The sequence below is a fragment of the Papio anubis genome, chromosome 15 (assembly GCF_008728515.1).
Source record: "Papio anubis isolate 15944 chromosome 15, Panubis1.0, whole genome shotgun sequence".
Taxonomy (NCBI): domain Eukaryota; kingdom Metazoa; phylum Chordata; class Mammalia; order Primates; family Cercopithecidae; genus Papio; species Papio anubis.
The window spans coordinates 17651559-17676964 of record NC_044990.1 but is presented as its reverse complement, the minus strand read 5'-3'; the positions used below and the strand labels follow the sequence as shown (position 1 = coordinate 17676964).

Here is a 25406-nt window from a genome sequence, read left to right as displayed (position 1 = left end):
GTGAAAAGACTCGTGATGGAAATAGGAATTACTCTAGTACTACATATATGCATTTTACTTAATAACTAGTAAGCCACAGCCCCCTGGCCTCTCAACTTAAAGCAGACTTTCTCAAAGTCAAACTCAAATGCTACTACTGTCCATACAGCTTTCCTTATCCTCTCAGCTACAAGTGATGTCCCTTATTAAAACGTTTTTTCACTTTATGCTATTAATGTCCCAACTTGTATTTTGGTCACATTGTCTTATCTCTTCTGATTTGTTAGTGGCTTGAAGGTAAGGACTGTATATGTCATCACTATTCCACATCTAGGCTTTTTCCATTTACCCATAGACAGTTTTTCATATACTTGTTCACAGAACAGATAATTTTCACATTTATTGTGAAGAGTCCCACTCATTTATTTCCAGTACCACAATGTGTTAGTATCCCTTGGCTTTAGGGAACAAATGACTAAAAAAAGACTTGATTTCAGAATTAAACATTGAAGCTCATCTCTAACTTACGCCAGGGAGCAGGGAGTGGGAAGGAATTTGGAGGGGAGGCAGAAAGTCAAGCAATTTTCACTGTTCAAAGGAATGCGCAAATATGTTCTCTTGGAGCTCTGGGGATTTAAATATCAGGGGGATTGTTGGCAGCTTGGGTTTGCATATGCAGCACTGTTTGGGAATGCTCATATGGTGTGTGATTGTGCTGTGCCTAGAACTGACAGCGCCATCTGTTCCTCGCTTTATTGAGCAATGGGAATTAGCCTGCCCTCTCCAAATGAGCACATGTGTGAGTGCACACACACACACGCATAGCCCCGACCCCCACCGCAGCCTAAACAGAATACTTGATCAACTCTCCATTTCAAGCTTTAATCTCAGCAGGCAATTCAGATGAGTCAGGTATCAGTACGGCCATGGCAAGATCCTACTCTTTCATGGAGAACTGTGAGGTCCAAGTGACAAGGAAACCAGTAATCATCACATGCAAAGCTATTCAGCATGGAAGATGAGTTATAATGACAGATGGTACCAGTCAAAAAAAATAGCTCTATGGAAAAAAGCATGCTGACAGGGTACCAGTGTACAAGTTAAACATGGGCAATGTAATAAAATAGCAATAAGATGACAGAACAATTTTTTGAGAAATGTTCACAAGAACTGTTTTCTTAAGTGCACCTGTATATCTGTTCTCTATTCATCATTTGGAAACAAAAGTCATTTCCTAATATCATCATCATCAATAAAATAGATCTCAACATCCACAGATGTAGCTGTGTTGAAGGAAATCATGTGCCCTGAACAGAAAGGGAGAAGCTATGTGATTAATGTGCTATAGATGTAGAGACCATATGCCCAGGACTTTCCTGTGATTGTCTCAATTTTATGTAATTTTATTCTTAAAACAGAAAGGACAATGATTGACTAAAGGTATGAGAAATTTTTACACAATTGTGTTTTCACACGAAAGAGTTCACAAATCAAGAGAAGTTTAGGAAACAAGTATCACAATGATGGCCTTGAGAAAAGTACGTTGGCGGCAATGTACGCAGGTGGGTAAAGCAATAATCATTTTCAGCAAGTTGTTAGAGTTAATCTGAAAAAAATAATCCCCATTACAAAATGCAGGGGAAATGCTGGATAAAAAATAACAAGCATTCTATTAAGTGTATTAGCTGAGTTTGTAAGACAGTAAGAAGTAATATGGGTCTGAAATGGAAAGGAAACCGCAATCTTTCTGGTAAGCCTCTAAGCTGAGCCTGTGGAAGGCATTTATTTTGGGTAAAGTGGGCGAGTGCTTGTTAGTTTAGGTAACCTAAGAACTTCAGTTTTATACCCATAGAAGATTAGGTCTTGGGTAGCCTGATGTAAAAGTTCAAGTCCAAATGGGGCATTTGCATTGTCTCAAAGTATCTGCCTTCAAATATGCAGCAATTACAAATGGAAAAATAGTTAACAGAGTGGAGCAACTTGGCAGACATCATCTAAGCCAAGGTATGATTAACATTGTGAGTAATATAGACACTTGACACGTACCCCCAATAGGATGTTTTAAAAAGGGCCCATAACTTTTCTAGTATCCTTCCCATTTGTGCATAAATTCAGCATAATCATGAGAAAATGATAAACCCAAACTGAGGAACATTCTACAAAATAACTGAGCAGAACCCTAGGTGAGTGTCAAGGTTATGAAAGACAAGGAAAGGAGGAGGACCTGTCCCAGAGGACTAAGGAGTCATGATAACCGAACCTAATGTGAGATCTTGGGTTGGATCCTAGAACAGAAAAAATGACAGTTGAAAACCTGGTGAAAATCTAAGTGATATTAGTTTAGTAACTTTAAAAAGCTAATAGTGTTATAACAAGACACACTTCTTTGTTTTGATCAATGTATTGTGGCTAGGTAAGATGTTAACACAACACTGTATACAGTAATAGAAGATAAGAACATAATGGAAGGACGTATGGAAACTCTATGGTTTCTGTAATTCTTTAAATTTATGTCAAAAAAATTAACTGTTTAAAAAACAGGTACCAGTGACTTCATTGTGGCTATAAAGGGAATCAATAAAATAAGAAAAAAAAAGTCATTAAATCATGGCTAGAAAATTTCTTTAACTATTAGAGTTGAATTTAATAAAACTGCCAACTCATTATAAACAGGATGTGTGGGCACCATGCCCTTTCACTCCTTCCCACCTGAAGTCACCCAGTAAGTGACAAGCCACTGCTAATGGCAAGGTAAACCCCAAAAAGAAGCTGTCAGAGAAAGGTGGCTTTGAATTTCCTGGAGGCAGTTCCTACCTCTTTTAACAACTGTGGGCTGAGCGTTGTGACTTTACAGAAACCATAAAAGTAACAAGGCATTCAACATGCCTCAGACTGAAGAGACTGGAAAAGTGAGAATGTGGGAACATGTGATTTGAATGAATCAATCCCAACTAACGATACATGCAATCACTGTAAATCAGTTACTCCAGGTTTTATATTCTTTCATGTCCCTAACAATTTCTTACATTTTGAAAAGTTTGAGGGTGAGTGTGGTAGATCATGCCTGTAATCCCAGCACTTTGGGAGGCCGAGGTGAAAGAGTTGTTTGAAGCCAGGAATTTGAGATCAGCCTGGGAAAACAAAGCAAGACATCATCCATGAAAAAAAACTTTTTAATTAGCCTGGTGCAGTGGCATGTGCCTATAGTCCCAGCTCCTTGGGAGGCTGAGGTGGGAGGATTGCTTGAACCCTTGAGCCCAGGAGCTTGGGGCTGCAGTCAGATATGATCATGCTACTGCACTCCAGCCTAGACAACAGACCAAGGCCCTATATCTAAAACAAGTTTGAGAAATGGTGAATAACATTGTCTGATTGTTCTAGAAAGTGCTACTACTTTCCTTGCAATTTAGGAGTGAAGAAAAATGAGGGCTAGGGATGGAATTTGGAAACAATTTGACCTTTGATTACAAATATAAATAAGTTCACAATTTGATGCAATGGTGTTTAACATGGTGGACACAGATGCAAGGACTGGAATATTTTAAATGTGGAAAAAATCATAGAACACACCATTTGGAGCTTGACAGAACTTGAGGTTATCTGGTCCAGCTCCCCACTTTTGATATGAGAAAACTGAGGCTCAGAAGGATGATTGGACTTGTTCAAGACAACACGATGGCCTAGCGGGTCACAGTCTAAATGTCCTGCAACCTCTGCTGTGCTTCTTAAAAGCAAAGATACAAGTTGCCAGGTGAGAATGAGTGGACATCAAATCTGAAACAAGCTTCAAGATGTAAAATGAAGTGAAAATACAAGTAGTACCTTCACTTTGTTAACACTCAATTACAAAGGAAACCCATCATGTTCACAGGGAAACTCAATTTCTTTTTGAAGATTGTCAAGTTAACTTTTAAGAATACACAGAATATGATCCGATTCACCAAGAACCACACAAGAGACACAATGAAAGGAAATATGATCTTGGGACGAAGGCAAATGGGGATTCCTTGCATGGCCTTTGGTGTTTTGATAGTAGCTATACAGAAGCATTAATGTCCATGCTTTAATGTATGTGAGTTTCTTACCCTAATTTTATACTGTATGTAAATAAATCATGGCTTTTTGGTGATGCAGTAAGCTTTTAAATAAGTTATACGTAAGACGTGATATTCTGACAGGATACCTAGACTTTATGTTCTACAAAACAGTCATACATAAGGTGTAACACAGAATGACACTCAAGTATTGATATGGTTTTGGTGGGGTCCTGACCCAAATTTCTTATAGTTTCTTTAATCCCCATGTCATGGGAGGGACCAGCTGGGAGATAATTGAATCATGGGGGCAGTTACCCCCCATGCTGTTCTCATGATAGTGAGTTCTCATGAGAGCTGATGGTTTATAAGGGGCTTTTCCCCACTTTTGCTTGGCACTTCTTGTGGCCACCATGTGAAGAAGGCTGTGTTTGCTTCTCCTTCTGCCATGATTGTAAGTTTCCTGAGGCCTCCCCCAGCCATGCTAAACTGTAAGACAAACCTCTATCCTTCATAAATTACCCAGTCTTGGGTATGTCTTTATTAGCAGTATGAGAATGGACTAATACAAGTATGTTGGTAAATCAGACAGAGTGCGAGCGAAACAGCTAACATTCAAGAACCCAGGTTGAAAAATACGAAGATAGAATAAAATACACCAAATACTTTTAAAAAAAAAAGCTGGCAGAGAGTCTTATATTTCGGAAAGCAGAAACTTTAAAGCAAAAAGCATTAAGAATAAAAAGCTTACTATGTGGCCAGAAAAATAATTCACTAACCATAAAAATAATCCTAAACTATGTACATGACACAGCCTCAAACTATAAAACAAATTGATAACATTCCAAAGAAAATCAATGAATTCACATTTCTGCCATTAACTCATGGGGAGCAAAATTTAAGAATATAGAGAATTCAGACAGGTAGTTTTAGCTAGTGACAACAATTAAAGACTCATTCTTTTCATGCATAAAATGAGGCATTTCAAAATTGACCATGCACTTAGTTATAAAGGCAAGTTTCAACATACCAGATGGTCTGTATCAAACATACTACCTTTTCTGTCCACTATGCAATTAAGTTAGAAATCAGTAATGCAAAGAAATAATTAATCATAAATTTAGTAACAAACTTCAAAGAAATTATGGAAATAAAGCATTTGGAGCTGTATTACACAATCAAGACACTACACTCAAAACCGGGATGACTTAAACTGAAGTACTTAGAAATTTATAAAATTACAAAATAATTTAAAAATAACAAAGCATGTACTTAAGTTAGAAAGATAACAGAATAAACCCAAAAAGTAGAAAAACAAAAGTCAAAATAAAATAGAAAGCAACAGATCACAGAATCAACAAAGGCCAAAACTAGTTTTTTGAAAAAGACAGATAACCTCTGGCAATATTACTTTTTTCAAATAAGGGAAATCACAAGTAATATTGGGAATGAAAAAGAGGCCATGAATAGAGTGTAGCACATACTAAAGAACACCAGAATGAACATTGATGATGAAGTGGCAAGTTCCTATTCTCTTCTCATCTCTACAGCCTTCAGATTTTCCCCCACTAGTTGCTTTTTTGGCTCACTCTTTCATATTTTGTTCTGCAAAGCTGACCATTCCATTTATTGGGTTTAAACTTGCCTAAGTCTACAGGGCCTTGTGCTTGTAGTATGTGTACCTTCCCCGTCACCAGGGTAGTAGAAAATGAGAGAGTGAAGTACTCAATCATATAAACTAAACGAAATCAGAGCTCTCACTCAGCCCCAGTGTACCCCTGGTGTCATCAGATGTGCTGCCTTCCTTTCCCCTATTTCTACCCCTAGTCCTCATTGTCCCATCAGCAATTACTTTCACAGCCCGTTAAAGGTTACTTTTTCTCGAGTCTGGCTCTGTTCTAATCTCTAGGATAGAAATAACAATTTTAGCCATTTTGGAGACCTGAGAAAAATACACTTTTTCTGTGGCTTTGGTGAGGGCTCAGGAACTATAGCTGTGAACTAACCTAAGATAGTTTCCGCAGAAATTCCTGCCCAACAGTAAAGGCCTACCAGCATTTAACAAGTAAGGTTTGCGGGAGCTAAGAAACTTGCCCCGAGACAATAGGTATCACAGTTGTAAATCTCAATTTAGGTCTGTCTGAGACAAAATACTGCCTTCCCCCCACCCCCCACCCATGTAATTTCCACTGAGGTTAAATCTTGGTTTCCTGTGATGAGTCCTTTATCATTATATGCTATTTATATTTCCCATGCTTCGTGTGAATGCCATTACAACCTCAAAAATGAAACCAAACAGATCTTTCCGAACTGTACACAAAGGAAAGGTACTATTTTAAAAAATAAAACCCTAAATGCATAGTGCCCTTATCAGACTCTGAAGATGCAAAATATAAAAACATCCACAGTGTGAGCACATTTTCTCCATAATGATCCATCTCCTCACTTGAATAAAAGATGGAGAATTGGACCAAATACTAAACTCCTTTAGCTCTACTTGACTAATGAACTAGACAGTACGCGCAGGCGTTTTCCCCTTTCAGTGTACCTAAATTAATATTTTCAGGCATTGTGGGAGGAGCTCTTTTGTTCAGGAGCTGATAATTGCCATTTTTGCAAAGCAAATCAACAGCAAAACACCTACAGGTGAGTTTAAGATATTAAAAGAACAATTGCTTTTATTTTGCCATGTTTTTTGAGGTCAAGTTGATGCGATTTTGTGCAGTTTGAGGGGTTTTTACTAATCACCACTAGTATTTTTATTTGTGATGTTTTTATGCCATGAAAATCTGTGCCTAGATATACTTATCTTCAAAGTCTTGGTGTAGAAGAAAGGAATGGGGTTGTTCTAACGATTAAGGTGGGAAGGTATGGGAAGCAAATGAGTATTTCCATTTCCTCTCTCATATGCACTTTCTTTCCCAATTCAGTGGGAGCAGCTTACAGCATAATGAAAACTAAAGCAAGCCCCACTCCTCATTCTGTAGATTCTCATCCCTTCTTGAGTCAACTATACTTTCTTTCCAATCGTTAAACTATCTTCCACTCAGCAAGTTTTGCCACTTCTCTCCAATCTTAAAAGCAGACACATTTGTGCATTCAACCATGCATCCTTTTCTAGTAAGCTGACACCCCATATCTCCTCTTCTACAAACTTGTTGAAAATTATACTCCTTATCTCTCCTTCACCACAATACATTTCTCAACACACAGAAAGTTGACTTCAATTTTCTTAAAATTACTAAACTGAATTTGCCTTTACCGTAATTAGTGAGGACCTCCTCAATGGTTATTTCATTATTTTGTCTTTCAAATGTTTCCATGCTTGCCGCATTTTCTTTTTGAAATTCTTCTGGCTTTGGTAACTTCTGTCATGCTTGTCCTTCCCTGGGTTTCCTGCCATCTCTATGGCTGCCCCTCAGTCTTCTTTGCTAACACTTTCTTTTAACCCTCCTCTTAAAACTTAATGCTTTTAGGCTTAACTTCTCAGTATTCTGTCACTGTCTCTGCTTTGAGACATCTCACCTACCAACTTAACTTCTGACTTCTACCTAAACAAAAGATGTTGTTGGGGTGATCAGAGCATAACACCAGGTCATGGAGACAAGTCCAGCAGAAGTCAAAGTTGAGGAAAGAGTGAGAAAAAGTGCTGGGGCGTAGAGGCCATGCAGCTATCGTAGAGGCTGCGAAGGCCCCAAGCCCTGGGAGCCCACGGTATTTATGGGTAATCAGCAAAGAAACAGGTGCTGAGAACGTGGAGGTCAAAAGGACATGTTGCATTAAGCACACGATTTACAGCTGTGATGGTTTAGCATTTATATGGAACATGTTCTGCTACTTGAGATAATGGGAATAGGAGCCTAGGAGGGCTATAAGCAAGGAGCCAGCAAGTCTAGACACATTCCAGAGGACATTAAGCAAGCCCTACCTCAGTTTCCCTCCCAACACTCAGCTTTTTCCCCAACACATGTGTCCCAAATCCCCATCCTCAGCTGAGACCTTCCTTCTTCCTCAGCTCCAGGCTGGGATATACAGCTGCCTGCAAGGCATAAAATCTTGAATAAACCACAATCGTTAAGTTCTAATCATGTCCCAAGTTGAGTTTGTTGCTTTTCTTTCTCCAAACCTCCTGGAACTTATCTCTTTCCTTTTCCAGAAACCCCAGCCAGGATCTATCTAGAATCATTCTAAACTCTTCACTGTTCATCACTTTACTCATCCAGTTTCATGCAACCTGTCTTATGGATTCCGTAGTTACCAATGCTATCCATTTCTAGCTCCTCCTTTACACCCCCTACTGACTTAGCTCATATTCTCTTTACACCTAGCTCTAACTACTTCAGTGATTTGAAGAATCCCTGTCATTTGGTCATCTGTGCCCTTTATCTCCCTTCCCAAACATCCTCCCCACAGTGATCAATCTGACCTTTTCAGAGTGTCATTTATTAAATGACATAAAGGTACATTTACTTTGATGTTTTAACCCTGTTTAACTCCTGTCAATGTCTCCCCATTTCAGAAGTCCCTAAACATGAGTTTAGGGATTACTGCTGGGCTGTGTTCAGTAAGCTGATTAGAGGGGGTGACATAGATGAGTAGAATATGTATTTTTCAAAAGCTCCCACAATAGGATTCTAACATACAGCCAAGTTTGAAATTCTCAGGGCAAAAGGCCAAACCAAAATCACATATACTAAGGGGATTAATCACTCTGGATGACACATTCATACTAATTGGGATGTGAGCCAAGTGGTATCCTGTATTTCTCAGGACTGTTGAGAATCTCTGACCAAGAGGTCCAAGCCAAGACTCAACAGGTACAGAGGGCTTCCTATCATCTGGTCCTTGACTCAACGTGCTGCGTCATCCCCTGCCCCCTCCAAGCATCCTGTGTTCCAACCCTATGAAGCTGTTACAACTCCTGGCTGGGCTCAGTGGCTCATGCTTGTAATCCCAGCATTTGGGAGGCTGAGGTGGGCAGAGCACGAGGTTAGGCAGCTTGAGACCAGCCTGGCCAACATGGCGAAACCCCATCTCTAATAAAAATATAAAAATTAGCCGGGTGTGGTGGCAGGCGCCTATAATCCCAGCTACTTAGGAGGCTGAGGCAAGAGAATCGCTTGAATCCGGGAGGTGGAGATTGCAGTAAGCCAAGATGGCGCCATTGCATTCCATCCTGGGTGACAAGAGCAAGACTCCGTTTCAAAAAAAAAAAAAAAAAAAAAAAAATCCCTAAGCTTATTGTGCTGTTTTGTACTGACTGGAAAATTCCTACTCATTCTTTAGACCACTTTGAAGCTTCTTTGCTACACATTCCTAGGCTCAGGAAATAAAAGTGAATAACTTCTCTTTTATGCCCGTATTATTCCTGGGACATGTTTCTATGCACTTGCACTGCACTTTAACTCTGTGTACATTACCCATTAGCCTGTGATAGCCTTAAAGACAGAGATAATATCTCAGACATTTTGGAGGCTCTAGAACCTGAAACATTTGACTCATAAATATTCAATCTATTGAATGAATGTATTCCTCCAAAGAAGATCTCCCCAAAAGATTAAATGCTGAAATATTAGAAAATGAGCTAAATGACAAGGATTCGTTCAGTCTTTGATCTAAATTAATTCAATAAGTCAAAAGCTTGATTAGTATCATCTACTAGTTATTCTAGTCCCTAATACTTTCCCTTCATTCTGATGTGCTAATTCATGGGCCATTTGGTGAAGGGCACAGATATTTATCCAGTGAGACTCTGGAAAGACCAGTGTTTGCAGTGTTTATTTTTTCAGGGACAAAATGAAATAAACTATCTGAGTGATTTCCATCAATGATCAACTATTATCTGTTGTGGAACCTATTATATGCCAGGCATTATACTTGGCATTGAACATGCAAAGATGACACAAACAGAATTATGCCCCCCAAATCTATTAGGGTTCCAAAGAGATATTTGATGAATTCTGCCTGAAAGACTGCGCATGGTCTATGAATTCATGAAATCTTAGTTTGTGAAAGCCAAAAGGTGACATCTTAGATAATAAATGGCTATTATTCACAACATTTACACAAACAAGATGACAATGATGCATTTGTTAATTGTACTCAGCTTATGGACAGGAGCCCAAGCTGTAGATGGCAATAGTGGCTATTGCAGAAGGCAGTGATGAAGTAATCAGCATAGCCAGGCCTATGTGAAGTTATTTATTGAGAGGTTTAATCATTTATTATATCAGGGAGAGCCTTATGCCTTAATTACAGTTGATAATAGAAAAAAGTATCGACTAGGCCTGGATTTCTGTCATGAAAGGAGAGATTACAAGGTACCTTCTTTATCAGTAGACCTTGTTGACTTTAAGAAAGGCAGACTTTCCTTCAATCTTAGTTTTGTGGAAAAATGAAAACTTATTTAATAAAATTTTTATAAAAAGGGGACCCAAAACCTCAGAGATATAAATAAATGATTCAGAGTCACACACTGGTAGTCAATTTCACTTAGACCCTAAGCCCACCCTCTTTTCACCACATCCAAGATTGGATGACCATCCAAATTGACTGGATCCACAATACAAGTGTAGAGTGTTACTGATTCCCCTCAACCAACTGATCTGTTCTGTTCTAAATATGCTGTGGTGCAGCAGACAGCGCACCAATCAAACATAGTAATGAACGCTACATGTAAAATGGGTGCATTGTATTCACACTTTTCCTGTCTGAAGTAAAATATGAATAACTTGGGAAGAATAGTATTTTAAGGACGTCAGGAGAGTTATGGTTTAAAATTTCAGGCAGCTTCAAGAGCGGACAAGCAAATGAAATTTCCCATTTTGATTTCTGTCTTCATGTGGTGGAGCTTGTGACTTGAAAGGTGGAGAAAATGTCAAGAATTTTGGTTATAAACTATTACGCACGTATCAGCCAGTAGTGGGAATTGCCAGGCTCTAGAGGCAGACAGGCCTTGGCTGAAACCCAGCTCAGTCACTTCCTACGCTTGTAATACTGGCACTCAGTTTCCTATATAAATGATAATACTAATAGCTGCCTTGGAGGGTGGCTGTCAGGAATAAACAAAATGATGTACCAAGAGGAGCCTGGCATGAAATTCTTAGTGAGGCTCCCACCTTTCTCCTTTCTTTTGTGAGGCCCAAACTATTTGTCAGGTTCAGACTGGTTCCCCAGTCTTCACCCTAAAGCCAATGTTAGAATGAAGTGAGTGAGGCACTCAGCTCAGGCACAAAATTTATGAGAATGCCAAAATGCAGTAATCAAGATAAATAATGCAATATTTTAACAATCAAAATGCCAAAAAAAAAAAAAAACCAAAAACAAAAACAAACAAAAAAAACTATGACGAATACAATTTCAGCAGTTTAAAATTAAGATAGGGTCCAGCCCTTCATTTATATGACTCAACCTCACTTGCCTCACCATAACATTGGCCCTGCCAGATCCTATCTTTATTTACAAGTTTGATATTTTGTTCTTCATGGGTTTCTCACATTGTGATTTTAAAAATCACTTCAGTAAATATTATTCAGATTGATGACTGAGTTTTTTGGTGGGCATTATATTTTATGTCTGAGCCAAGTGTATCACTCACCTCCTCTTAATCTTGAACCTATTTCTTCCTTCAACCAGGCCCCAGGTCTCAGGAGCCTTTCCTATCTATCCTCCCCCTAGGAAGCTGGCATTCTAGTCTTAGGGCTCCTCAGTGCTAGACTTGCTGCAGTGGGAGGCAGTCTATGAAGGGCAGGTTCTTTTTGTCTTATGAAGCACTTTGAAGATATAAGGATAAGACAAATGTAAATGGAAGAGGGCCAATTTATCCACTAGGAGACCCCCACACAGGGCCAGGAACCATTGAGGTAGAGAGGAGAAAAGTGTGGTGCTGAACAACCTAGTAATTCCACCTCTCACGACCTGTGTAACTTCAGGAAGTTACTTAAGCATTGCCCTGTACTAGCTGTGTCATTTTGGGCAAGCTATTTAAGCTTCTCCTTATTGGTTTTTTCATCTAGGGCAACTTACTTGAGCTCCTTTACTAAAAATTAAAGATAGCTGTTGTATCAGCTAGATTGCAGGTAGCTAGGTAGCTTATGCAGATGTCAGAACTCTGTGTCCCTTTTCCATCTCCTTTTGATGAGAATGGTAAGTCTCCTTACCCTTGTATGTTCACATAAGGAAAAAATTAACCTATTTAAGGTTTGATCCCTGATTTAGCAACAGAGGGATCCTTTGGGCCTGAAAAACTGGCTACTTAGGTTCTAGGGGAACAGTCTTTCCTCTCTGCTCCAGCCACTTGTGAGAGTCTTGCCCTTGACACAGCACTGCTCCTCTGTGCTCAGCTCTGTGCAGACTAGAAATCCTGCCCTATAGCTTTTCTATTCTCCACCATTGAAGAATCTTTGAATCCAAGTGCAGTCGTATTAGTTGTGTGTTTACTATGTCATAGTACTAGGTGAGGCATTCGAATGACATCAAAATTCTGTTCTGTTATTTTACAAATTTGATAAAAGTTAAGGCCTTATAAAAGCAACTGAGAATAATAAATATACTAAGGTTGAAACTAAGGAATAAATAATAAGAATGGAGAAAAGAAGAGAGACGTTTTCAAGAAATATTTCAAAAGCTATTAAAAAATAGTCATGGTCTTGATAGTTCATGACGTATCAAATGCTCCAAGAGAACTTTCATTTAAAATTTGCCTTTCATATTTTTCTAAATGGGAAAAGTAGTGTTCATTTTCTTTTTGTGATAATTATAAGCTCTTGTTTCTACATAAATATTCATAGGTCTGATATATCCAAACGAGGCAGGTAATGACTTTTATGTGCATTTTTTTTCAAATTCATTGAAGATTGACTTTAAATATGATTTCCAGCTGTTTCTTCAGAGTCAGCTGCTTTATTGATGATCTGAAACCTCTTTGTCTTCCTTTTCTCCAGTAGAGTCATACATCATCAGCCCTATTAAGGGCCTGAGAGGCTGAAGACATTCTAGCCCATTTTTTTGTCCACAGTAAACTTGTCTTCTGCCTTGTGGAGTTATACCCTAGAGGATCCTCTGCATTACCGACTGAAAGGTCCATGTTAAACTGGGAGACAGGGCACAAAGTTGTCTTGAAAATAAATTGTCGCTAACAGCCATAAGTTAAGGAGAATATAAAACAGTGTCAGAGCTAAAAGTTGATAAGGTTGATGTTTATTGAGTTATTTCCTACAGAAAGGACAGGAACTTTTTCTAAGCCTATGACTGACAGAGGTGTTTTATATTTTCAGCTTTGGCTACCTGCCATTGCTAGTAATAGCTTACTATTTGGTAAGTAGCTTAGTAGCTTGCCAGTAGTGATAGTTTACTAACTTGGTAAGATCGTGTCACATAATATATAACTGATCATAGAAAACTTTTCCTAGTTCAGATTATTCTTATCTATCATCTTTTCCTATCTTACATACATGCTCAACCTCTTCTTCATGCCAACCAACCTTACCGTTCCTACCTCTTCCCCATCCATTACGTTTTCTGTTCAAATTTTTTAGCCATATCTGCATTGCTTTTCCTAACACTATACATTCCTTGTTAGTCATATGCACTTCTGTAATCCCTAATCCTTAGTAACTTCTGCTCTTCATGTTCTCTGGGCCACAAACCACAGTGAGAGAAAGCAAGGGAAATAAGAACACTCGACACATTCAGTATTCTTGCTCTCTGATTTCAGTTGGCAATCACTTCATTCGTGTTGCATTTTCTAGTATGCTCTGTGTAACAGATGTTCAAATCCTCTTTACTTTCTCTTACACCCAACTACTTTTCTCACTTAACAGATGTATTATAGGTCAAAGTTACTTTGCAAGTGTTCTCTCACCTACCATTCCTCCACTGAAAAGTCTCTTTTTTGTTGTTTTCATTCTCCATTCTACAACCTTCTGTTTTAGTTTCGTCCCATTCTTTAAGTCATTTGATTAAAAATAAATTTTTAGGTTTAATTTACATTCAATAAAAAATGCTCATTCAAGTATACAGTTCAGTGAGCTTTAACAGATGTATATACCCATGAAAATATCACTAAAATAAAAATAATTTTTTCATAACCTGAAAAAAGTTGACACATACCACTCATGATTAATCTCTGACACCCACCATAACTCAAACACTGATCTGCTTGTATCACGAGAGATTAGTTCTGCCTTTCTAGAATTTCATATGAATGAAATATTTGGTAATTTTTCAGATGTTATTTTGTTATTGACTTCTAATCTAATTCTAATTAGATTACAAGCATATTCTGAAAGGTTTCAAATATTTTAAATTTATTGAAACTTGTATTATGTCTCAGCATGTGCTCTATCTTAATGACTATTCCATATGCATTTGAAAAGAATAGGTATCCTGCGGTTTCATTCTTCTGCAAGTGGTTAGCCAGTTTTCTCAGCACCATTTAATAAATAGGGTGTCCTTTCTGCATTGTTTACTTTTGTCAACTTTGTTCAAAAATCAGCTGATTATAAATGTGTGGCTTTATTTCAGGGGTCTCTATTCTGTTCCATTGCTCCATGTGTCTATATTTGTACCAGTACCATGCTCTTTGGTTAAGGTAAGCCTTGTAGTATTGTTTGAAGTTGGGTAATGTGATGCCTCTGGCTTTATTTTTTTGCTTAAAATTGCTTTGGCTATTCAGGCTCTTTTTCAGTTCCATATAAATTTTAGAATAGTTTTCTAATTCTGTGAAGGATTGTCTTGGTAATCTGATAGAAATAGCTTTGAATCTGGAGATTCCATCGTATAGTATGGACATTTTAACAATATTGATGTTTTCAACCCATGAGCATGGGATGTTTTCCCATTTGTTTGTGTCATCTATGATTTCTTTCAGCAGGGTTTACAGTTTTCCTCATAGAGAGCTTTCACCTCTGTGGTTAGATGTAGTCTTAGGTATTTTATTGTGTGTGGCTATTGTAAGTGGGAGTGTGTTTTTGATTTGACTCTCAGCTTGAATGTTATTATATGTAGAAATTCCACTAGTTTTAGTACGTTGATTTTGTATCCTGAGGTTCTACTGAAGTCATTTATCAGGAAAAGGAGTATTTTGGTGGAATCTTTAGGGTTTTCTAGGTATAGAATCATATCATCAATGAAGAGAGATAATATGACTTTCCCTTGGATGTCTTTTATTTTTCTCTCTTGCCTGATTCCTCTGGCTGGGACCTCCTCCAGTACTGTGTCGAATAAGAGTGGTGAGAGTAGACATTCTTGTCTTATATCAGTTGTTAAGGAGAATGTTTCTAGCTTTTGCCCCTTCAGTATGATGTTGGCCATGAGTTTGTCACAGATGACTCTTATTATTTTGAGGTATCTTCCTTTAATGCTTAGCTTGTTGATAGCTTTTATTGTGAAAGGATGTTGGATTTTATCAAAAGTTTTTCTGTGTCTATGGAGATGATCGTGTGGTTTTTATTTTTAATTCTATTTGATGAATCACATTTACTGAGTTGCCTATGTTGAACCACCTTTGCATTCTGTGAAAAAAAGTTTAATTGATCATGGTACATTAACTTTTTGATATGCTGCTGGATTTAGTTTGCTGGTATTTTGTTGAGGATTTTTGTGTCTACGTTCATCAGGGTTACTGGCTTGTAGTTTTCTTGTACCTTTGACAGATTTTTGGCATAAAGATGATACTGGTTTCATAGAATGAGTTAGAGAAGAGTTCCTCCTCCTCAATTTTTTTGAAATAGTTTCAGTAGGACTGGTACCAGCTCATCTTTATATATCTGGAAGAATTTAGCTGTGAATCCATCTGGTCCAGGGCTTTTTTTGGTTGGTAGTTTTTTTTTTTTTTTTTTATTGTTGATTCAATTTTCAAACCTGATATTTGTCTGCTCAGGGTTTCAGTTTCTTCCTGGCTCAATCTTGAGGGGTTATGTGTTTCCAGAATGTGCCAATTTCCTCTAGATTTTCTAGTCTGTGTGCATAGAGATGTTCTTAGTAGTCTCTGAGGATTTTTATTTCCATGAAATTGGCTGTAATGTCATCTCGGTCATTTCTGATTGTGCTTATTTGGATCTTCTCTCTTTTTCCTTGTTAATCTGTTTATCAGTCTATCAATTTTGTTTATCCTTTCAAAGACCCAACTTTTTACTTCATTTATCCCTTGTTTTGATTTTGGATCTCAATTTCATTTGGTTCTGCTCTGAGTTATCTTGTTCCTTTCTCTAGCTTTGGGTTTAATTTGTTGTTTTTCTGGTTTCTTTAGGTAAAAGGTTGTGTTGTTAATTTGGAATATTTCTATATTATTGATGCTATAGTGATGCATTTAGTGCTATAAGCTTTCAAGATTGCTTTTGCCTACAGTTGGGGCACTGTCCACTCTCATTACTCAATTTTGGCTGTTGGGTCCCTTCCCCCGTCCAGAGTCAGCACTCCAATCTCTGGTCATCTTAGAGGTTTTGGTATATTGTGCCTCTATTTTCATTTGTTTTAAATAATTTTTTGACTTCTGCCTTTATTTTGTTGTGTACCTAAAAGTCATATAGGAGCAAGTTGTTCAGTTTCCACATGTTTATGTGGTTTTGAAAGTTCCTCTTGGTGTTGATTTTTATTTTTACTCCACCGTGGTCCAAGAATATGCATAGTATAATTTCATTTTTAAAAATTTACTGATACTTTCTTTATGACAAAGCATGTGGTCAATTTTGGAGTATGTTCCCTGTGTAGATGAGAAGAATGTGTTGGGAGAATGTTCTGTAGATATCTATTAGGTCCAATTGGTCAAGTGTCATATTTAAGTTACAAATTTCTCTTAGTTTTCTGCCTCTATTATCTATCTAATGCTGTCAGTGGGGTATTGAAGTTCCCCACTATTATTGTGGGGTCGATAGTCCTTTCTTAAGTCTTGAAGTAAATGGTTTATAAATATGGGTACTCCAATGTTGAGTGTGTATATATTAGGATAGTTAAGTCTTCTTGTTGAATTGAACCTTTTATCATTATGTAATGCCCTTTGTCTTTTTTTTTTTTTAAACTATTCTTGGTTTAAAGTCTATTGTATCTGATACAAAATAGTGATGCTTGCTCTTTCTCGTGTTCCACTTGCATTTGCATGATAGTTCTTTCTCCATCCCTTCACTTTGAGCCAATGGGCGTCATTACATATGAGATGGGTCTCTTGAAGACAGCAGAAGGATGTCTTCTCTATGTCTTTTAAGAGGAATGCTTTGGTTATTTACATTCAAGGTTAATATTGATATGTGAAGTTTTATTCTTGTCATAAGATTAGCTAGTTTCTTTGTAGTCTCTATTGTGTAGTTGCCTTATGCACTCTTTGGGCTATGTGCTTGTGCATGCTTTTGTAGTAGCAAGTATTGCTCTTTCATTTCCACATTTAGAACTCCCTTAAGTATCTGTTGTAGGTCTGGTCTGGTGGTGACAAATTCCTATAGCAATTGTCTATCTGGGAAAGACTGTTTCTCTTTCATTCATGAAGCTTAAATTGGCAGGATATGAAATTCTTTGCTGGCATTTCTACAAGAATGCTAAAAATGGGCCCCCAATCTTTGGCTTTTAAGGTTTCTGCTGAGAAGTATGCTGTTGGTCTGAGGGGGTTCCCTTTGTAAGTGACCTGATCCTTTTCTCCAGCTGCCTTTAAGGCTTTTTCTTTTGCATTGACCTGGGATCATCTGATGACTATGTTCCTGGGGATTGTCATCTTGTATAGTATCTCATAGGAGTTCTTTGGATTTTTTTTTTTTTAAATCTGCATGTTAACCTCTTTAGCAACATTGAGGGAAATTTTCCTGAATTATGTCCTCTAATATGTTTTCTAAATTGCTTACTGTCCCTTCTCTCTCAGGAATGCCAATAAGTTGTAGACTTGGTGGCTCTATATAATCCCATATTTCTTGAAGGCTTTATTTTCTAAATTCTCTTTTTCATATTTTTGTCTTGAGTGGGTTGATTCAAAGGACTAGTCTGCAAGCTCTGAAATTCTTTATTCTGCTTGGTCTAGTCTGTTGTTAAGGTTTCCTATTATATTTTGAAATTCCTATAGGGAAATTTTCAATTCCAATAGTTCTGTTTGGTTATTTAATATAGCTACTTTGTCTTTCAAATCTTGGTTCATTTTTCTGGCTTCTTTCTGTTCAACTTTCTATTGGATCTCACTAAATTTCTTTTTCATCCATATTGTGAATTCTGTATCTATCATTTCACACATTTCATTCAGGTTTATACATTGCTGGGGAGCTAGTGGAATCCTGTGGAGGTGACAAAACACTCTAGCTTTTTGTATTGCCAGAGTTTTTGCGCTGCTTCCTTCTCATCTGAGAGAGATGATATTTCTTTTGTTTTTTAAAATTTGCTATTGTTTGGATGGAGCTTCTTGATTTTTAAATTCTTCTTTCCCTTGGGGTTATGGCTGTTATGTATATTGTGTCTAATCAATTGGCTTTACTTCTGGGTGCTTTTAGGGTGCCAAGGACCTGTAAAGGTTACTTGGTAGCAGCTATGTTTATGCAATGACTCTTTCAGATATTGCTTTTTATAATGATGTAAGTTTATTTGGCAGTATATTTTATGCTGTATTCCAATAGATGGTGCTTAAGAATAAAAGCCAGCAGGTAGGGGAAGGGGTGGAGCCAACAAAGAATTGTGAAAAGTGCCCTCTTCTGGCATGTATTCACCTTGAGAGGGAGAGGAGCCACTGGAGAAGCCTGCAAAGCAGAATTTTTCAGCCCATGTTCCCCAGGCCCAAATGGGGAATGTCCCTGCTGAGCCTGCAACAGCACACTGAGAACGGGGGTTGGGGGGGCTAGAGATGAACCCCTCTCCACGTCCATTCCTGGACTTTGGTGGTGCTGCCTTCAGTGGCTGGCACTGCATTCATGTTTCCTTTGACCCATGGGGGGGACTTTGGTGGGCTGCATTCTGCACTCCCTTAGGGCCAGTCTGTATTGAGGGTTAGCTTTCCAGGGGAATGGGGTCTGCCTCTCTCCTGCTCTTCAGAGCTAGTGGAGCACTGTCCCCCAACTGACCAAGGGAACAGGCTGGGCCACCCAGTAATGACACATGGAGACCAGTTCCGGGTCACAAAACTGTTCCTGGCTGCATGTCTTTGCCCACTGTGGACTTGCAACTGCAGAGGTTGGGCCCCTCTCAGACAAGCAGTATGGGCAAGAATCTGGAGGAGTGTGGTCCACTTGTGTCTCAGTCTCACTACAGCCTGTAGCAGAGTGTTGGGCATTATCCTAGGCAGGCGTAGGAGAACCTGGCTTCCCTTCCCTTCCTTAGCTGGGTGGCAGCTGAAGCCACATTAGGCAAAACTCAAGCCAAAGGTGGGGCAGGGCTCAGCATTACAATCTCAAAAATGATACTTTGGGCCTGCAACCAGGTAGGATGAGGCACTGTCTGAGCAAGAAGCATGGGCAAGAAGCTGTGGGGAATGCAGTCCAGCTGTGTCTCAGTCTCACAGCAGCTCATTGCAGAATAGTGGGTATTGTCCACTATATGCATAGGATGGCCTGGCCTCTCTGTCCCTCTTTGGCTGGGTGGCAGCTGCAACTGCATCAGCACAAACTTGGGCCAAGGGTGGGGTGAAGTCCAGCATTAGCCTCTCAAAATAGCATCTTAACCTGGGGCCAGAGTTGTGGCACCATCCAGGCACGAAGCATGGGCAAAAATCTATGTGAGATGCAGTTCACTCATGTCTCGGTCTCAGCAGCAGCCCCTTGCAGGGTAGCAAGTATCCTCCTAGGGTTGTACAGGCAACCTAGGAGGTTCTCACCTTTTCTTTACTGGAGCAATGCAGCAGCTGAAGCTCTGTCTGCAGATTCCCAGTATCTACGTTCTGAAAATAGTGCCCAGCTGAGGATGCTCCAGGCTCGGATGCCTGTGGGATTCTGTGTGGATTCCCTTTATGCAGCAACGTCTCTGCAATATTTAGGCAGCTCTGTATGTCAGGCATGAGGCCCTAGTGGGTTGAGGGTTTCTCCTGTAGCAAAGATCATACAAACTCATTTCAGAGCTCTGGGGATTTCTCTCTTACTCTCTCCCTGTGTCAAGGAGCCTCTCTTGGTGCTGTCAGTTTCCAGCTGGGGAGGCTGCCTCAAACCCCCTCCTTATTTACTTCTGGCACTTCCTGTCTCAACTCTGATGAGCTCAAGTGTTCTCTCCTAGATGATCTGTTCAAAATGTATACACTTATTATTCTGGTTCTTCCCTATGGAGAAGGAACACACTACCTGTGTCTACTCAGCCATCTTGATCCCTCTAAATGAAAAAAAATTTTAATGAAAAAATGTATTTTCCCTTTAGCTACAAAATTTACCATTTTGGGTCCTTTTTCGTTTTGTAGAGACAAGTTTTCAACTGATATTATTTTCTTTCAGCCTAAAGATCTTTCTTTAATATTTCTTATAGTATAGGTTTGATGGGAATGAATATTCTCAGCTTTTGTTTGAAATGTCTTTATTTTCCTTCACTTAAAAAAAGTTTGCTGGATATAAATTTCTAGGTTGACCAATTTATTTTTCTTTCAGCAAATTTCAGACATTATTATACTGTCTTATGATTTGCAAGGAAGATTCCATTCCTTGCCTCTTCCAGCTATTGGTAGCTGCTGGCATTCTGTAGCTTTTCACGGTCAAGTTGACTTCTCTGCTATCCTGGTTTAGGAAGTGAATATCTTGTAAAGCCATTATTTAGATTACAACAACTACCTATTTCTTTTCTTCAAGTAAAATATTTCCCGTCCTTTCAGCTTCACAGAATGTCAGTTGGACACACAAAACTCAGAAATTAGAAAACAGCTTCATCCCCAAGGTGATTTATGGGGACAAACAGTAGGAAAGAAAGTTGGAGATAGCTGTGTAAAATGTAATGTAGGATACAGAATATATTTGAAGTTGCTTTGAAAATTCAATGTTTCAATATGAGAAAGGATTCTTGAGTATATTTAGATGAAGAGAAAGTGAGAGGTAGCATGAAAATCATACATTCACAAAGAAAAATGCAACACAAAAAAAGAAGGCAATGCTGAAAGTCACCATATGCATCTGGGTATCACAGTGAAGCCTAGGATACTGCAAAAAGAAACAAACCTAGAAATGGGAAAGAAGAGGGTAAAATAGTGATGGGTGAAGAAAGGCAGTAAGAAAGGAAAAAAGAAGAAAGGAACTAGGTCTCAAGAAACCAGGCTAGGACTAGTGCAGGCTGGTGGGCGGATCCTGCCCACAAGTCTGAAATAGAATTTAAGCTGATAAATTACTCAGATCATTTGACCTGAGAAGTTTAAATTGAATTGATTAAATGATATAGTGAACTATTAAAAGACATGAAACTCAACAAAGAAACTAAGTTATGATACAAGGTAATGAGAGTCATTCACTTAGTCACACTTGACAAGTACTTACTGACCACCTACTATGTGCCAGGCACTGCAGTACTGAACAAAGCAAACTCATCTTGCCCTCATAAAGCTTATATTCCATTGAGGGAAATAGGTGATACACAAATAAAAAAATAAATGAGCAGTGTTAGAAAATTATGAGATATAACAAAAATAAGGCAGAATAAGAGAAGAGAGAATGACAGGAGTCGAAATTTATTTATCAATAGAGCAAATGTTCAAGGTGCACCTCTTTGATGAGCTTGTATCTGAGCAGAACCTGAAAGAATAGAGCCATCCTCAGTATCTGCAGGGGACTGGTTTTAGGAACTCCTTAGGCACCAAAATCCATGTCAAGTCTCTGATATAAAACAGCATAGTATTTGCATGTAACCTATGCACATCTCTGATGCTCAAGTCTCTTGATATAAAATGGCAAAGTATTTGCATGTACATATATGCACATCCTCCTGTATACTTTAAATCTTATCTAGATTGCTTATACCTAATACAATGCAAATGCTATGTAAATAGTTGCTATAGTGTATTTTTTATTTGTCCATTTTTGTTGTATTATTTTTCCCTCAAATATTTTCAATTTGCAGATACAGAGCCCATGAATATGGAGGGCCACCTGTATGTGGACTGAGTCACAAAGATTTGGAGCAAAGGTGTTCCAGGTAGAGAGAAGAGCAGCTAGGTAAATAAATGGTGATACTATTTTGAAATGAGGAAAAGAGATCAAATATCTATTTTACACATGTTATGCTTGAAATAACCATTACATGTGCAAGTGGAAATGTCAAGGAGGTAATTGTCTATCCAAGTCCATAACCCTGAGGAGCACTTTGAACCACAAGTGTTAGTTTGGGAGTCATTTACATTTGGATGGTAATCTATTTCATCAGACTGATGTGGTGGGATGAGTACAGATAGAGGGCAGGAACAAGCACTGAGTCCTGAGGCACTCCACCATTTAAAAGTCAGGATGAAAGAAGCAACCAAAATGTAAATGACGAGTTGATGGGTGCTGAGGAGTTGATGGGTGCAGCACACCAACATGGCACAAGTATACATATGTAACAAACCTGCACGTTATGCACATGTACCCTAGAACTTAATAATAAAAAATAAATAAATTAAAAAAACAAAAAACAAAAAAAACAACAAAGACACTAGGAAAGATTCTGTGAGGTAAGAAGAAGTCCAAAGAATGTGAAACCCTGGAAGCCATGTGAAAAGTGTGTTTCAGGGACATGTAATTTGGAAAACCAGTGTCCTAACTTTATAGTCAATTTTGTAATTTTTACCAGTGAAACTCTCATATTCAAAATAATTCTATTCTGAATTATTATGGAGTGCTAAGATGTAGTGGCTTTCAGAGAGGCATGGGAAAGGAAAAAGGAGAAGTTGAGGGAAGTAGCCAGTATTAGTCCATTCTTACACTGCTATAAAGACATGCACAAGACTGGCAATCTATAAAGGAAAGAGGTTTAATTGACTCACAGTTCCACAAGGCTGGGAAGGCCTCAGGAACCTTAATATCATGGCATAAGGTGAAAGAGAAGCAAAGACACATCTTACATGGTGGCAGGTGACAGACAGCGAGCGAGTGAAGGGGGAAGAGCCCCTTATAAAACCATTAGGTCTCATGAGAACTCACTCACAATCACGAGAACAGCATGGGAAAAACCACCCGTAAGATCTGATCACCCCCACCATGTCTCTCTCTTGACACATGGGAATTACAATTCAAGATGAGATTTGGATGGGAACACACAGCCAAACCATATCATAACCCAAACAAATGTGCCTGGAAGGGTTCCATTCTAGAAGGGTAATTTCCCCCTTTTGCTTTATTGAGTGTGATTGCAAATGAGGTCAAAATCCTTTTGGGGTACATAGGATGATACCTCTCTCCTGTGATTCTGCCATACAAACAGTACCATTATTATCATTTTGATCTCTCCTGGAATTTGTTGGTGCAATGAATAGAACTTTAGTTCTACATGTACACTCTGAAGCTAGATTGCCTGATTTCAAATCCTTGCTCTTCATTTACTGTTGTTAGACTTTGACCTTAGTCTATCTGTAGCCCAATTCCTTCAGATGTAAAATGAGAATAACGATGACAACTACTTACAGGATAATTTCTCTATGATAATTAAGTAATACACAATGCTTAGAACAGCACCTAGTTCAGAGGAAGTACTATGTACATTGTTTAGTTATAACCATATTAACATAATGGACATCTTATAGTCTTACATTGATTACTACAAGTCTTTCTCATTTCATGTTGTCACAATCATTTTCCGAGTGGTTTATTACTCTTCATAATCATTTTTAAAGCCCACACACAAGGGTCAATGTAGAATAAACAGACCATACATTATTTATTGCTGTCTTGTAACACCATGACTTCTAAATTTTTGCTACTTAATTAACAAATATCACAGTTTGAGATATTCCTTAATATAGTCACGTTTGTGCACATATGTGTGTGTATCCCTCTGAGAGAAGCAGACTAGCATAATGGTTGAAGCACAGGCGTTACAAACAGACCACAGGTGGTATGACTCCCAACTCCCCTATTTACCAACTGGGGCAAGTTGTTTTCCTTGCTGTGATGCAGTTTTCTTGTCTAATAATGCTTACTTACCTCGAGGCCATGGTGAGGATTTAGCTAATACATGTTAAATGCTTACAGCAGTGCCTGCCAAGTAGAAAGTACCTATTCAATAAATGCCACCTATTATTTCACTTGAAATATTTCTCAAAGCAGATCACTTTGTTGAAATACAATTATTAGCTCAGAAGTTATTAAATGTTTATAGCTTTTAATACATTACTAAACTAAACCATTAAAAGATTGCATTAATTTATACTAACAATATTATCTAAGAGTACCATTTCAACACATCTTAATCAGCATTCACCACCCAAATTACATTAAAAATAATAATTTAACAATAATTCCTTGTGGATTTTTTTGCATGCACTTTATTATGCAAAGAATTTAATTGCATTTAACTGCCAGTGCCTTATTTTTCTAATCCCTTTTATTTGAATTTCCAAAGTAGTTACTTGATGCTAAGTATGTCATTTCATCCTTTGCTTGTCTTAATTCAAGACCCATTTTACTCAACTTTCATTTTTCTACATCTTGAGGTAGCCTTCTTTCATATACATATATGATCATTTTATTCAGATTTAGGTATGTTTCAAAATATACAAAGTGCTTGGGTACAGTGCAACTCTCTGAAAGATAATGAAAATCTACTTAAGTTCTACACCTACTCTTTGTAAAAAAAGATTGCCCAGAACAGGAAGAAATGTGATATATATGATTAATCATTCATGGATCGCAATCAGTACAATCTGGTTTTTTTATTGAGACAGAGTCTTGCTCTATTGCCCAGGCTGGACTGCAGTGGTGTAATCTCAGCTCACTGTGACCTCCGGCTCCCAGATTCAAATGATTCTCCTACCTCAGCCTACCAAGTAGCTGGGATTATCGGCGTGCACCACCCACCTGGCTAATTCTTTGTATTTTTAGTAGAAAAGGGGTTTCATCATGTTGACCAGGCTGACCTCAGGTGATCCGCCCACTTTGGCCTCCCAAAGTGCTGAGATTATAGGTGTAAACCACTATGCCTGGCCTACGTAATCTTTTAATCAGGAAAAGTATCACTGAACAAGGTAGTAGGGATGATAGACCACCTGAAGTGACAGAACACTGCTGAAGGGACAGATCTGGGCTCCACCCTCAGCTTACTCACTAACCCTTGCCTCTCACATTGCTTGTCTGAAAAATAAAGGGGGTTGGACAAAATAAGAGGCATCTTAAAGACTTCTGCTTGGCTTCATGCTCCTCTTCAAAAGTCCAAATTCCACTTATCATTCCATATTGAACTCAGATGTCCCCTTATGTGTGAAGCCTTTCAATATTCTCCACATTCTCATATTTCCTTTTCTTTGTTCTAATATTCTCAGCCCATACCTCTACCTAAGCA

General features: G+C 38.4%; 1 long non-coding RNA gene across 1 annotated transcript in view; it reads left to right on the top strand.

The window, feature by feature from the left end:
- Nucleotides 1–445: 445 nt before the first annotated feature.
- Nucleotides 446–25406, top strand: part of LOC116270563 — a 31291-nt gene continuing 6330 nt past the window's right edge. Inside the window, exons 1-3 of the long non-coding RNA XR_004178669.1 lie at nt 446–1541; nt 6580–6659; nt 21996–22090. This is a non-coding gene — a long non-coding RNA (uncharacterized LOC116270563). The remainder of the gene's footprint in view (nt 1542–6579; nt 6660–21995; nt 22091–25406) is intronic.